The 16,037-nt window shown below is 37.5% G+C and overlaps 1 non-coding gene across 1 annotated transcript; it reads left to right on the top strand.

Annotated features, from left to right (window-relative positions):
- Positions 1-5,580: 5,580 nt before the first annotated feature.
- LOC112798917 (small nucleolar RNA R71) lies at positions 5,581-5,684 on the top strand. Its single transcript, XR_003200513.1, has one exon. It is a non-coding gene; the product is annotated as a small nucleolar RNA R71 (small nucleolar RNA).
- Positions 5,685-16,037: the final 10,353 nt, after the last annotated feature.

Below are 16,037 nucleotides of genomic sequence, written 5' to 3' on the forward strand. Positions count from 1 at the left end.
ACCGTTGAAAATACATAAGTGAAAGGTTCAGGCATGGCCGAATGGCCAGCCCCCAAAACGTGATCAATAGCCTCTTAAGATGAAGAATAAAACAAAACTGAGACCAAAGATGTACGTGGTCAAAGACGACTAATACACTAGTAAAAAGTCTTATTTATACTAAACTAGCTACTAGGGTTTACATGAGTAAGTAATTGATGCATAAATCCACTTCCGGGGCCCACTTGGTGTATGCTTGGGCTGAGCTTGATCTATCCACGAGCTGAGGCTTTTCTTGGAGTTGAACTCCAAGTTATAACGTGTTTTGGGCGTTCAACTCCGGATCATGACGTGTTTCTGGCGTTTAACTCTAGACAGCAGCATGTACTTGGCGTTCAACGCCAAGTTACGTCGTCAATTTCCGAATAAAGTATGGACTATTATATATTTCTGGAAAGCTCTGGATGTCTACTTTCCAACGCCGTTGAGAGAGCGCCATTTGAAGTTCTCTAGCTCCAGAAAATCTATTTCGAGTGCAGGGAGGTCAGATTCCAACAGCATCAGCAGTCCTTTTGTCAGCCTTTTTTAGAGTTTTGCTCAAGTCCCTCAATTTCAGCCAGAAATTACCTGAAATTACAGAAAAATACACAAACTCATAGTAAAGTTCAGAAATGTGAATTTAACATAAAAACTAATGAAAACATCCCTAAAAGTAGCTTAAACTTATTAAAAACTACCTAAAAACAATGCCAAAAAGCGTATAAATTATCCGCTCATCACAACACCAAACTTAAATTGTTGCTTGTCCCCAAGCAATTGAAAATCAAGTAGGATAAAAAGAAGAGAATATACTATAAATTCCAGAATATCAATGAATATTAATTATAATTAGATGAGCGGGACTTGTAGCTTTTTGCTTCTGAACAGTTTTGGCATCTCACTTTTTCCTTTGAAGTTTAGAGTGATTGGCGTCTCTAGGAACTCAGAGTTCAGATAGTGTTATTGACTTTCCTAGTTAAGCATGTTGATTCTTGAACACAGCTACTTATGAGTCTTGGCCGTGGCCCTAAGCACTTTGTTTTCCAGTATTACCACCGGATACATAAATGCCACAGACACATAACTGGGTGAACCTTTTCAGATTGTGACTCAGCTTTGTTAGAGTCCCCAGTTAGTGGTGTCCAGAGCTTTTAAGCACACTCTTCTTGCCTTTGGATCACGACTTTAACCATTCAGTCTTAAGCTTTTCACTTGGACCTTCATGACACAAGCACATGGTTAGGGATGGCTTGGTTTAGCCGCTTAGGCCTGGAATTTATTTCCTTGGGCCCTCCTATTCATTGATGCTCAAAGCCTTGGATCCTTTTTACCCTTGCCTTTTGGTTTTAAGGGCTATTGGCTTTTTCTGCTTGCTTTTTCTTTTTCTTTCTATTATTTTTTTTCGCCATTTTTTTCACTGCTTTTTCTTGCTTCAAGAATCAATTTTCATGATTTTTCAGATCATCAATAGCATTTCTCTTTGTTCATTATTCTTTCAAGAGCCAACAATTTTAACATTCATAAACAACAATATCAAAAGACATATGCACTGTTCAATCATTCATTCAGAAAACAAAAAGTGTTGTCACCATATCAATAAAATTAAATTAAATTCAAGGATAAATTTGAAATTCATGTACTTCTTGTTCTTTTGAATTAAAACATATTTCATTTAAGAGAGGTGAAGGATTAATGGATTTTATTCATAGCTTTAAGACATGGTTACTACATACTAATGATCATGAAGTAGAGAGACAAAACATAGATAAACATAACATAGAAATCGAAAAACAGAAAGAAATAAGAACAAGGAATGAATCCACCTTAATGGCGTCTTCTTCTTGAAGGACCAACAATGTCCTTAAGCTCTTCTATGTCCCTTCCTTGCCTTTGTTGATCCTCCCTCATTGCTCTTTGGTCTTCTCTTATTTCATGGAGAATGATGGAGTGCTCATGATGTTCCACCCTTAATTGTTCAACATTGTGGCTCAAATCTTCTAAGAAAGTGTTGAGTTGTTCCCAATAGTTGTTGGGAAGGAAGTGCATCCCTTGAGGCATCTCAGGGATTTCTTGATGATGAGCTTCCTCATGCATCTCTTGAGAACCGTAAAGGGTCTCTCTTGCTTGCTCCATCCTCTTCTTGGTGATGGGCTTATCCTCTTCAATGGAGATGTCTCCTTCTATGATAACTCCAGCTGAGTAACATAGATGGAAAATAAGGTGAGGAAAAGCTAGCCTTGCCATGGTGGAGGGTTTGTCGGCTATTTTGTAGATTTCATTGGAGATGACCTTATGAACTTCTACTTCCCCTCCAATCATGATGCTATGAATCATGATGGCCCGATCCACAGTAACTTCAGATCGGTTGCTAGTGGGAATGATGGAGCGTTGAATGAACTCCAACCATCCTCTAGCCATAGGCTTGAGGTCCAGTCTTCTTAGTTGAACTGGCTTGCCTTTGGAGTCTCTCTTCTATTGAGCTCCTTCCACACATATGTCCATAAGGACTTGGTCCAACCTTTGATTAAAGTTGACCCTTCTAGTGTAGGGGCGTTCATCTCCTTGCATCATGGGCAAGTGGAATGCCAACCTCACATTTTCCGGACTAAAATCTAAGTATTTCCCCCGAACCATTGTGAGATAATTCTTTGGGCTCGGGTTCATACTTTGATCATGGTTCCTAGTGATCCATGCATTGGCATAGAACTCTTGAACCATTAAGATTCTGACTTGTTGCATGGGGTTGGTTAGGACTTCCCAACCTCTTCTTCGGATTTCATGTCGGATCTCCGGATACTCATTTTTCTTGAGCTTGAAAGGGACCTCAAGGATCACCTTCTTCTTTGTCACAACATCATAGAAGTGGTCTTGATGGCTTTTGGAGATGAATCTTTCCATCTCCCATGACTCGGAGGTGGAAGCTTTTGTCTTCCCTTTTCCTTTTCTAGAGGATTCTCCGGCCTTATGTGCCATTGATGGTAATGGAAAAACAAAAAAGCTTATGCTTTTACCACACCAAACTTAAAATATTGCTCGCCCTCGAGCAAGAGAAGAAAGAAGAGAAGAAGAAGAAGAAGAGAATATGGAGGAGAAGGGTAAGTGTAGGTTCGGCCAAGGTATAGAAGAGGGGGTTGTGTTGTGTGAAAATGAAGTAGAATAGAAGGGTATATATAGGGAAAGGGGAGAGGGTAGGTTCGGCCATTTAGGGTGGGATTGGGTGGGAAAGAAAATTTGAATTTGGAAGGTAGGTGGGGTTTATGGGGAAGAGTGAAATAGGATTAGGAGGTAAGGTGGGAATATAGTAGGTGGGGATCCTATGGGGTCCACAGATCCTGAGGTGATCCTGTGGGGTCCATAGATCTTGAGGTGTCAAGAAATTCCATCCCTGCACCAAATAGGCATGTAAAATGCCTTTGCACACTATTCTGGCGTTTAAACGCCGAGTGGTGCACATTCTGGGCGTTCAACGCCCACATGTAACATGTTTCTGGCGTTGAACGCCAGTTTCATGCTTGTTACTGGCGTTCAGCGCCAGCTTTTCCTCTAGGCACATTCCTGGCGTTCAAACGCCAGAATGTTGCTTGTTTCTGGCGTTCAGCGCCAGATTCATGCTCTGTTCTGGCATTGAACGCCAGCCAGATGCTTCTTACTGGCGTTGAACGCCAGTCTGTGCTTCCTCCAAGGTGTGATTTTCTTCTGCTGTTTTTGATTCTGTTTTTAATTTTTATATTTTTTTGTGACTCCACATGATCATGTACCTAATAAAACACAAAATAACAATAAAATAAAAATTAGATAAAAAAAATTGGGTTGCCTCCCAACAAGCACTTCTTTAATGTCAATAGCTTGACAGTGGCTCTCATGGAGCCACAAAGGTGATCAGGTCAATGTTGTATAGTCCCAACACCAAAATTAGAGTTTGGATATGGGGTCTTAACACCAAACTTAGAGTTTGGTTGTGGCCTCCCAACACCAAACTTAGAGTTTGACTGTGGGGGCTCTCTTTGACTCTGAACTGAGAGAAGCTCTTCATGCTTACTCTCTTTTGTCACAGAGGGATGGCCCTGTGCCTTAAACACAAGGTAGTCCCCATTCAATTGAAGGACTAATTCACCTCTGTTGACATCTATCACAGCTCCTGCTGTAGCTAGGAAAGGTCTTCCAAGGATGATGCAATCATCATCTTCCTTCCTAGTGTCTAAGATTATGAAATCAGCAGGGATGTAATGGCCTTCAACCTTTACTAACACATCCTCTACTATTCCATAAGCTTGTCTCAATGACTTATCTGCCAATTGTAATGAGAACAAGGCAGGTTGTACCTCAATGATCCCCAACTTCTCCATTACAGAGAGTGGCATAAGATTTATCCCTGACCCCAGATCACATAGAGCTTTTTCAAAGGTCATGATGCCTATGGTACAAGGTATCAAAAACTTGCCAGGATATTATTTCTTTTGAGGTAAAATTTGCAGAATCCAGGTATCTAGTTCACTAATGAGCAAGGGAGGTTCACTTTCCCAAGTCTCATTACCAAACAACTTGGCATTCAGCTTCATGATAGCTCCTAAATATCGAGCAACTTGCTCTCCAGTCACATCTTCATCCTCTTCAGAGGAAGAATAGTCTTCAGAGCTCATGAATGGCAGAAGGAGATTTAATGGAATCTCTATGGTCTCTATATGAGCCTCAGATTCCTTTGGATCCTTAATAGGAAACTCCTTCTTGCTTGAGGGACGTCCCAGGAGGTCTTCCTCACTAGGATTTTCGTCCTCCTCCTCCCTTGTGCATTCGGCCATATTGATTAAATCAATGGCCTTGCATTCTCCTTTTGGATTCTCTTCTGTATTGCTTGGGAGAATATTGGGAGGAGTTTCAATGACCTTCTTACTCAACTGGCCCACTTGTGCCTCCAGATTTCTGATGGAGGATCTTGTTTCACTCATGAAACTAAAAGTGGCCTTTGACAGATCAGAGACTAAGTTGGCTAAATTATAAGTGTTTTGTTCAGAATTCTCTGTCTGTTGCTGAGAAGATGATGGAAAAGGCTTGCTATTGCTCAGCCTATTGCGTCCACCATTGTTAAAGCCTTGTTGAGGCTTTTGTTGATCCTTCCATGAGAAATTTGGATGATTTCTCCATGATGAGTTATAGGTGTTTCCATAAGGTTCACCCATGTAATTAACCTCTGCCATGGCAGGGTTCTCAGGATCATATGCTTCTTCAGAAGCTGCCTCCTTAGTACTGTTGGATGCATGTTGCCATCCATTCAGACTTTGAGAGATCATGTTGACTTGCTGAGTCAATACTTTGTTCTGAGCCAATATGGCATTCAGAGCATCAATTTTAAGAACTCCTTTCTTCTGAGGTATCCCATTATTCACGGAATTCCTCTCAGAAGTGTACATGAATTGGTTATTTGCAACCATATCAATGAGTTCTTGAGCCTCTTCAAGTGTTTTCTTTAGGTGAATAGATCCACCTGCAGAGTGGTCCAATGACATTTTCGAAAATTCAGATAGACCATAATAGAATATATCTAATATGGTCCATTCTGAAAACATGTCAGATGGACATCTTTTGGTCAGCTACTTGTATCTTTCCCAAGCTTCATAGAGGGATTCACCATCTTTTTGTTTGAAGGTTTGAACATCCACTCTCAGCTTGCTCAGCTTTTGAGGAGGAAAGAATTTATCCAAGAAGGCTGTGACCAGCTTATCCCAAGAGTCCAGGCTATCCTTAGGTTGTGAATCCAACCATATTCTAGCTCTGTCTCTTACAGCAAAAGGGAAAAGCATGAGTCTGTAGACTTCAGGATCAACTCCATTCGTCTTTACAGTCTCACAGATCTGCAAGAATTCAGTTAAAAACTGATAAGGATCTTCAGATGGAAGTCCATAAAACTTGCAGTTTTGTTGCATTAAGGCAACTAGCTGAGGTTTCAGCTCAAAGTTATTGGCTCCAATGGCAGGAATGGAGATGCTTCTTCCATCAAATTTGGACGTTGGCTTTGTGAAGTCACCAAGCATTCTCCTTGCATTATTATTATTATTTTCGGCTGCCATCTCCTTCTCTTGTTCGACAATTTCTGAAAGGTTGTTTCTGGATTGTTGTAATTTAGTTTCTCTTAGTTTCCTTTTCAGAGTCCTTTCAGGTTTAGGATCAATTTCAACAAGAGTGCCTTTTTCCCTGTTCCTGCTCATATGAAAGAGAAGAAAACAAGAAAAGAAGAGGAATCCTCTATGTCACAATATAGAGATTCCTTTATGTTAGTAGAAAAAGAAGGGGATAGAAGAAAAAAAAGTGAAGAATCCAAACACAAGGGATAGATTGGGTTCGGATTTTTAGATGAAGAGAGGTGAAGAGAAGTGTTAGTAAATAAATAATCAAATAGAATAAGAAAAGAGATAGAGAATTTTGAAAATAATTTTGAAAAAGTGGTTGGTGATTTTCGAAAATTAAAGATAAGATATGATTAAAATTAAAATTTGAAACAATTAAAAAGAATTTTTGAAAAAGAGAGAGGTATTTTCGAAAATTAGAGAGGGATAGGTAGTTAGTTGGTTTTTAAAAAGATAAGAGACAAACAAAAAGTCAAAGAGTTAGTTGAAAAAGATATTAAAATCAAATTTGAAAAGATAAGAAGATAAGAGGTTAGATAAGATATTTTGAAATCAAATTTTGAAAAAGATAAAATTTTTTGAAAAAGATAAGATAAAAGATAAAAAGATTTAATTCAAAAATTTAAAATTACTTACTTCACTAACAAGAAACTACAAGATAAGATTCTAGAACTTAAAGATTGAACCTTTCTTAACAAGAAAGTAACAAACTTCAAATTTTTGAATCAATCACATTAATTGTTAGTGAGTTTTTCGAAAATTTGATATAAAGATAAGAAAAAGATTTTGAAAAGATAAGATTTTTAAAATTGAAAATTTGACTTGACTTGTAAGAAACAACTAATTTTAAAATTTTTTGACTAAGTCAACTCAAATTTTCGAAAATTATGAGAAAAATAAGGAAAAGATATTTTTTTATTTTTGAATTTTTAATGATGAGAGAGACAAACACAAAAATGACCCAAAACTTAAAAGTTTTGGATCAAAACACATCATGCATGCAAGAACACTATAAATGTCAAAATGAACACCAAGAACACTTTAAAGATCATGATGAACATCAAGAACATATTTTTTGAAAAATTTTTTATGCAAAGAAAACATGCAAGACACCAAACTTAGAAATCTTTAATGCATAGACTCTAACAAACGAAAAATGCATATGAAAAACAACAAACAACACAAAACAAGAAATCATCAAGATCAAACAAGAAGACTTATCAAGAACAACTTGAAGATCATGAAGAACACTATGAATGCATGGAATTTTCGACAAAAAGCAAGAAAAATTTTTAAAGCATGCAATTGACACCAACTTAAAAATTGACTCAAGACTCAAATAAGAACACAAAATATTTTTGGTTTTTATGATTTTCTAATTTTTTTGGATTTTTATTAATTTTTTTTTGAAAATATTTTTGGGAAAACGAAAAAAAAAAGAAAAGAAAAATTTTGAAAAAGTTTTTGAAAAGAAAATTACCTAATCTGAGCAACAAGATGAACCGTCAGTTGTCCATACTCGAACAATCCCCGGCAACGGCGCCAAAAACTTGGTGGACGAAATTGTGATAAAAGAGTTCCAGGCACTGGTAGAGAAGCTCACAACTCCGTTCAACTTAACCAGCAAGTGTACTGGGTCATCCAAGTAATACCTTACGTGAGTAAGGGTCGATCCCACAGAGATTGTTGGTATGAAGCAAGCTATGGTCACTTTGTAAATCTCAGTTAGGCAGATTAAATTGGTTTATGATGAGTTCGAAAATTAATAATAAATAGAAAATAAAAAGGGATAGAAATACTTATGTAAATCAATAGTGGGAATTTCAGATAGGCGTATGGAGATGCTGTGCTCCTCTCGAATCTCTATTTTCTTATTACATTCATACAATCCTTCCTACTCCTTTCCATGGGAAGTTGTATGTAGGGCATCACCATCATCAATGGCTACTTTTAATCCTCTCGGGAAAATGGTCCTATGCGCTGTCACTGCACGGCTAATCGTCTGGAGGCATCACCCTTGTTGATAGCTACATCCCATCCTCTCAGTGAAAATGGTCCAAATGCTCTGTCACAGCACGGCTAATCATCTGTCGGTTCTCAATCAGGTTGGAGTAGAATCCCTTGATTCTTTTGCGTTTGTCATCACGCCCAGCCTTCAGGAGTTTGAAGCTCGTCACAATCATTCAAAACCGGAATCCTACTCGGAATACCACAGACAAGGTTAGACTTTTCGGATTCCCGGGATCCTACTCAGAATACCACAGACAAGGTTAGACTTTCCGGATCCCCATGAATGCCGCCATCTATCTAGCTTATACCACGAAGATTCTGTTGGGGAATCTAAGAGATATGCGCCCGGCCTAGAGTAGAACGAAAGTGGTTGTCAATCACGCGCATTCATAGGTGAGAATGATGATGAGTGTCACGGATCATCACATTCATCAAAGTGTTGTACAACGTATATCTTGGAATAAGAATAAAAGAGAATTGAATAGAAAGTAATAGTAATTGTATTGAAACTTGAGGTACAGCAGAGCTCCACACCCTTAATCTATGGTGTGCAGAAACTCCACCGTTGAAAATACATAAGTGAAAGGTTCAGGCATGGCCGAATGGCCAGCCCCCAAAACGTGATCAATAGCCTCTTAAGATGAAGAATAAAGCAAAACTGAGACCAAAGATGTACGTGGTCAAAGACGACTAATACACTAGTAAAAAGTTTTATTTATACTAAACTAGCTACTAGGGTTTACATGAGTAAGTAATTGATGCATAAATCCACTTCCGGGGCCCACTTGGTGTATGCTTGGGCTGAGCTTGATCTATCCACGAGCTGAGGCTTTTCTTGGAGTTGAACTCCAAGTTATAACGTGTTTTGGGCGTTCAACTCCGGATCATGACGTGTTTCTGGCGTTTAACTCTAGACAGCAGCATGTACTTGGCGTTCAACGCCAGGTTACGTCGTCAATTCCCGAATAAAGTATGGACTATTATATATTGCTGGAAAGCTCTGGATGTCTACTTTCCAACGCCATTGAGAGCGCGCCATTTGAAGTTGTGTAGCTCCAGAAAATTCATTTCGAGTGCAGGGAGGTCAGATTCCAACAGCATCAGCAGTCATTTTGTCAGCCTTTTTCAGAGTTTTGCTCAAGTCCCTCAATTTCAGCTAGAAATTACCTGAAATTACAGAAAAACACACAAACTCATAGTAAAGTCCAGAAATGTGAATTTAACATAAAAACTAATGAAAACATCCCTAAAAGTAGCTTGAACTTATTAAAAACTTCCTAAAAACAATGCCAAAAAGCGTATAAATTATCCGCTCATCATTTGTCCTTCCATTTTTCGACTAACAATTTCTGTAAACAATTGTACATGTACATGTGTGTTAACAGATGTGTGCCCGCATGAAAGCTGATAAAATATGTTTACTATATTACGTTAAAATAATCCTTGCCCCATTTGTTTATACCCTAATCCTCAAAACTATGGAGACATTAACCCATCTTATTAAGTGGTGTTGCAGTGGTGCAGAGCCATTAGCTAGGTTTAGAAGGCATGATGCAGAGTACTAGTGGAGGACGAAGTAGTGGATTGTCGTCGCAATCGCTGGGTAGCTTCTGTTCTACCTCCTCCGTGTGATGAAGGAAGATGAACATGGATAGAACCTGTTTTTGTAGACTGAAAACTACAATTAAGAAATTCGGAATTTTCTAAGAAGGTTGTTTCACACTTGTCCAAGATATCAGGTGAGTTTAAATTGATATAAACTATAGTTTTTAAACTCCTTCACCATTAATGTGGGATTCACCTTTTGCACTTGGAATTTGCAGAAAGGCAACTACTGTAACTACTTTAGTTGGATAGATAATAATAAATATGAAATTTTTGAAGTTGCAAATGGTGGAGCAGAAGCAGAGTTTGAAGTTGAGAGTGACTATGAAGATTAAAAAGTGAAATTAGGTTGGAGAATAAGTAGTTCAGAAGCTGAACTCAGAGTACTTAAGATCTTGATTATTTTCGTGTTTGCTGGATTAATAGTGCTTATGTTAATGGTTGGGACACTTTGTATGTCATATATGGGAAAGTAGAAAATTTGTAAAAATATTGGTGATGATGTTGTTTTGTTGGATCCTGTTAAAAGTATCGGTAAAATTTAGTAAATGAGTTTGGAAATTTTCTCTTTTCCATTATCAATCATGCAACCTATATTTTGACAATTCTTTAACCAATCTTTACTAAACTCTGCAAATAAGTAAATGAAAATAGACACTTAATTACTCATAAGATAAATTAAGTCTTATGATATATATTGAAATTAAAGCATTTGCGTGTCCATATAAGTATACTAACATAGTCTTCATAATATTAATCCTATAAAAGCTAAGCAAGTCTTTATAATATCAAGCATAAGTCACCTAAATTTGGGCTCTACCAAAAGATAAACAGGATTGTATAAAATACTTAGCAATATGTCTATAATGCTAAAAAGGTCTAATTATTTCCTTTTACAAAATATATAATTCATTCTCTAACACCTAATACATCTCAAACATCTTTGTCTTTCTTCCTTGGATGTTTGAATCCCAAAATTGGCACAAAAGTCATGATACTAGCTAGTTTTTTTGCAGTTGTAGAACTGGCTCCCTTAATTATTTCAACTGAAATTGGAATTGCTACAGTGATATCTGATTGTGGTGAGACTGGAGTTTTCGCTTTTCCTTTAAGAGCCTGAAATTTTGGAGGCCTTGCTCTAACTTTGTCCTATATTTTACAATCATGATGACCAAAGTCAATTCCGTAATTAGATTTAGATTCTAGAACATTAGCATTTATTATAAAAGATATAATGCAAATAAAGTATCAACTTAGGTGAAAACTGATGAAGGTTGAGACTCTGGTATAACTAGAATCCCTTCCGATTGGCCAAGGATAATCTCAGTTGGTGGGTTGCTTGGAATTTTAAGCAGCAAGATCCATCGAGATCTCATTGGATACATCTTGAGCATCAACACCAACAGGTACATCAACTACTGCAAGTTAAAGTTGCATAAGTCTTGCTTGTTCAGTAGCTTCCTCTTGTTTCTTCACTTTACACATTCTGCTGTTGTGCTCAACTTCACCACAATACATTACACCTTATTAGATTATACTTTTTTTCATTCGTGTCTTTGATCCAACAAGCTGTTTATATTTGTCCTTTCTCCTATTCATTGTGGCCTACTTGGTTTGACCTTAACTGGTGGTGGAACAGGTGCCGGAGATCCTATTTTTTTTTTCATAGGTCTTGCCCCTTGATTGGGTTCACATTGAAGCAGTATGTTCTTCTATATAAGTCCATCGTTAACCATTCATGGTAATGTTCCTCAGGTCTTTTGTCATTCTTATCTTGAATGGCAGCAATGGCATGCATGCACAACATACCTATTTATAATTGGACGAAAAACATGGATAAATGATACTGGTAGCCAATAACATTAATATTCATTGGTAGAGAACAACTTAACTTTTATAGCTTAACAAGAAAAATTATACCTATCAACTATCAAAATCTGCAAGTGCATGTGTGACTGCCCAAATCCACTACCATGTTCGTTGCCCAGCCTTACACTTCATAAAATACCTCTTTCTCATTACTTGACCATTGAGAAAACTGATTTCTTGATAACTTTATCATTGCCTCAAATTGGCTTTGTTGAACTGTAGTCAGAGTTCTCTGATAGCTCAATAACTTTTGGCTATTATCAATCATGCTCTTCATGATGATCCTCCTTACCTCTTCAACTAGTGTCAAGGTAGGCTTTGCCCTATCATACTTTATCTTTGCATTGAATGACTCACATGCGTTATTGTATATTGTGGCCATCTTCATTTCCTCACTGAAGTATGCCTTTGTCCAAGCTTTTTTCGGCCATTTTTCAAGATATGCCAATGCAGGCTCGCTAATCAATTTGACCATGTTCATGTTTCTTTCAAATTTAATCCTGGTTCTTGATCTATCACATTTTCACACCATATTGTTCAACTTTAATCTACCCTATTACTTTGAAAAATTCCTCCATAGATGCCATATGCAGAATCTGTGCTAAACTCTTGGCATGACTTCTTGCACAACTAGGATTAGCCTCTGCATAAACAACATAAATCGAAAAGATCATGAGTTAAAACAGTCCTCAACTTAATATCATTAAATCAATTTGGTCCCTAAAAGAATGTTCATTAAATCAAAATAGTCCTTAAATTTCTTTTCGAAGATTAAGAAAGTCCTTACCTTCTGCATGTCTGATATGAATTTCCAGCCATGGTCTTTGTAATTACCAAGGTCATTGTGAAGAAGTTCCAAGAACCATTTTCAATTGTCTTTGTTCTCAATATCCACTATCGCATAAGCAATCACCAAAATGTGCGTAATTGTTAGTATCTTGGCCACATGCCATCAAAATCTATCCTCTATGTAAATTCTTTAAGAATACTCCATCCAAACCAATCAAGGGCCTACATCCGGCTTTGAACCCTTTCTTACATGCGTCAAGGCACACATAGAATCTTTGAAAACTGTGAAAGAGCTTCAGGTATCGAAATAACTCCAACTTGAATCGTTGAACCAGGGTTAGTGGTGTACAGTTGATGAAGCACAATAGACTATCCAAAGGCAATCTTCCCCCTTATAAACAGCCATAACATGCACATTATCATTCTTCTTGAAAATAATATTCCTACTCCATTGTATAATATAGTCTCTAGTGGTAATTCATAAATTCATGTTTTGTTTTGAAGATCGCATTAACCCCAAGCTTAAGCTATGCAAACTGTGTTTTCTCATTGTACAATGGATAAAATGCACAATCATCATCATCAGAATCTAACACTTGATTCATGTCTTATGAATGCCACGAATCACAATCAGATGCACCGTCAGACTCCACATCACTTTCTGATCCAAAATAGTTGATAACAAAGGCATTTACTAATACATTCATTATAACTTTATTACAAAACCATAATTAATATAAAAAATTAATTGCATGTCACATGAATTTGATATCTCATCATCTTTAATACCCTCATAACTAGAGTCATCAGTATCAACTGCCTTGTCAATGCCTCTGCTTGAAGCAGGCCTAAACTTTTTTTAGAACACATATTTCTTTGAACCAGAATTTTTGGCAACAACAAATTCATTGTCGCTATCACTAGAACTCTCATATCCATCTCTCAAGATATTTGGAGGCTTACAAAGACTATCTCCGGTACTCTCGTACAAGTCATGCGAGTCACTATCTTCCTGAAGTAGAGCTAGCTTAACAACTCTACCAACCTTTGTCATAGTAGTGAAGTTCACTAGTTCTTTGTTTTTGTATCCATCATCATACTTCTTGAAAGGTTGAGATATAGGCTAAGAAGTAGGCAGCTGAACAAGTTTGGGTTGTTGGGAAGAAGCCTTCAAGTGTTGGTTATGAGTGTTGTGGGGTTGGAAATGAGATTTCGAGGGTTGGCTATGAGTGTTGGGGGTTGCTAGAAGACTTTGATTGCTGAAATGAGGAAGTTAAGGGTTGGTTGTGAAGAATTAATTGTGTTTTAGGCTGTGATTTGGGCTGAGACATGGACTGTGGTTTGGGCAGGAAAAGTGGCTATGATGGAGTATTGTTGGGCCTAGACATGAAAAATGATTTAGGCTTTAAACATTATCTCTTATTCGGTTGGGGGTATTTGTGGCCTTGGGTTTACAGGTGCTATTGGTTTCTAAAATAACTAACTCATCATAATCCTCACTCATACACTCCAACGTCTGTGGCTCCGAGACTCCATGCACAAAGTAAATGTTAATCAAATTGTGATTCCTTCTACAATCCTTGACCGTTTTTAATAAATTAGCATCTACTTCTAATTTCCTCAACCTAACTTCAAGCGACATTCCGGTACTTTTCAGCAACAACCATTCACCTCTGCATATCCTAATTTCTTATAATATCCATTTACAAAGAAAACATTTAGAGTATCCCCCACAACCTCCTTTAATACCTCTGTATTGTCTGGTTCATAAATTCTTGATCCACTTTTATCATTCTTGAACTTTCCACCATGATAGAAAATAAATGTCATTTGAAAACCCTCCATCCACAAGTTAAAAATGATAATAGTCAATCACACAATGCACTCTATTTTTCATTTATTTTATTTTTTGTAAACAATTTAATCATGTTTCAGCAACAAAACCCCATTCACTACCTTAATCAACATAGAACACCATAATACCAAATCCTACGCTTAACATGAACTAAACAAAATAAAGAAAAAACTCTAACAATACACACAATAAGCATTCGGCTATATAAAAATAGAGCATTCACATTTCTTCAACCAATAAATCAAACAAAAACTTGCAAAACCCTAGCAACAGCTACCCCCAATAGAAAAATCTTAATTCGAAACCAACCAAGAATTAACCAAAAAGAAGATGATACAAAATATTCATACCAAAAAACAAAAAAAAAAGAAAAAAAAAGAAAAAATCAGCACTACCTCTCATCCGATGACAGCGCCAACTACGAGTTAAGGTAGGTAGCTTGAACTGTGAAGAACGAGCGTCGTCGCACTCTGTAGAGCATCGCTGACAATGGCTTCCTCAGCCCTTCCAATGAATGAAGCTTCGATCACCTTCTTTCTGAGTAAAAAGGGTTGAAACTCAATGGAGGTGAAGAGTTACCTCAGTAATAATAAAGAACGATGTCGTTTTAACACCATACATCTTAACACCACAAAATGGCGTCATTTTATCATTATTTATTTGTCACTTAACGATACACGTGAAAATCCGTTAACGGAAAGTGTTAACCTTTTAATGGAAGGATAAATATGATTGATGTTAAATTTTTAGAGGGTTAATAATTTGATTAAAAAAAATTATTCGAAGACAAAAATAACGATCGAGCAATTTTTTGGAAACCAATTTGACCATTAACCTGTTATTTCACATATGATTTTGTTCTTATTCTTAGGTAAGTGTTTAGGTTAGGCACATTTTGTCTCTATTTTCTGTTAAAATATTTTGAATTAAATTTTATTGACTTGATTTGTGGCTTTTATATTTGTCAAAATAGTTTAGATGTTTAAGCTTAATATTGTTGCAAACTCATAAAATAATAAGATGATATGTAGTTTGGTAGTACAATCAACAGTATACCAAATACTAGTATAAAGTCCTTGTATGATCTAGGATTTTAATTATTATGATCTAGTTAAAAAATATAAATAGATATTATTAAGGCAAGATTTATGACATGTTATTTTAAAGGGAGAAAGAATATGCTGTGTATTCTACTCTAATAATTAACTTATAAGAGTGCGTATGTTTTTGCATAATATTTCATATGGTAATTATGAGTTTCAACTAACACACTTTGATATTTGTTTGGTAGGGCGGTTACCGGACAATTCGGGTGGATGTTTGGGGGAGTGAGAACGCTTCAATCGTGGTCGTGCTGGGTTCGGATCTGCCGGGTAGCTGAGCTCTTGTTGAGGAAAAAGAGGGGGCGCCACCTGCAAAGACACTCCGACGCTCTAGTCAGCTAGTGTGCAGGCGGGGAATAGGTTAGGTGGAAAGTGTGACGTACCTTGGGGGAGGGTAGGACCCTTCCCTTATATACCATGTCAGGTGTGGGCCCCAGGAGGGCAGAACCCAGCTTCTTCGAAGCTTCCTTGCACAACTGTGGCGGCCAACTGTCCCGAACGGATGCGCGGGTCGGACAGGTTCGGGTCACCTGACCGTTGAGGTCGGGTGGTGCTCGGGTCGGGTAGGCCCAAGTTCTTTCTTAGGCCGGGCCGTAACAGTGCCCCCGACACGTGAGCAACAGCCGCGTGGGCTGCTGGTGACGCGACGTCCTTGACCTCTTGTGT

Source organism: Arachis hypogaea, chromosome 4 (assembly GCF_003086295.3).
Source record: "Arachis hypogaea cultivar Tifrunner chromosome 4, arahy.Tifrunner.gnm2.J5K5, whole genome shotgun sequence".
Lineage (NCBI taxonomy): Eukaryota > Viridiplantae > Streptophyta > Magnoliopsida > Fabales > Fabaceae > Arachis > Arachis hypogaea.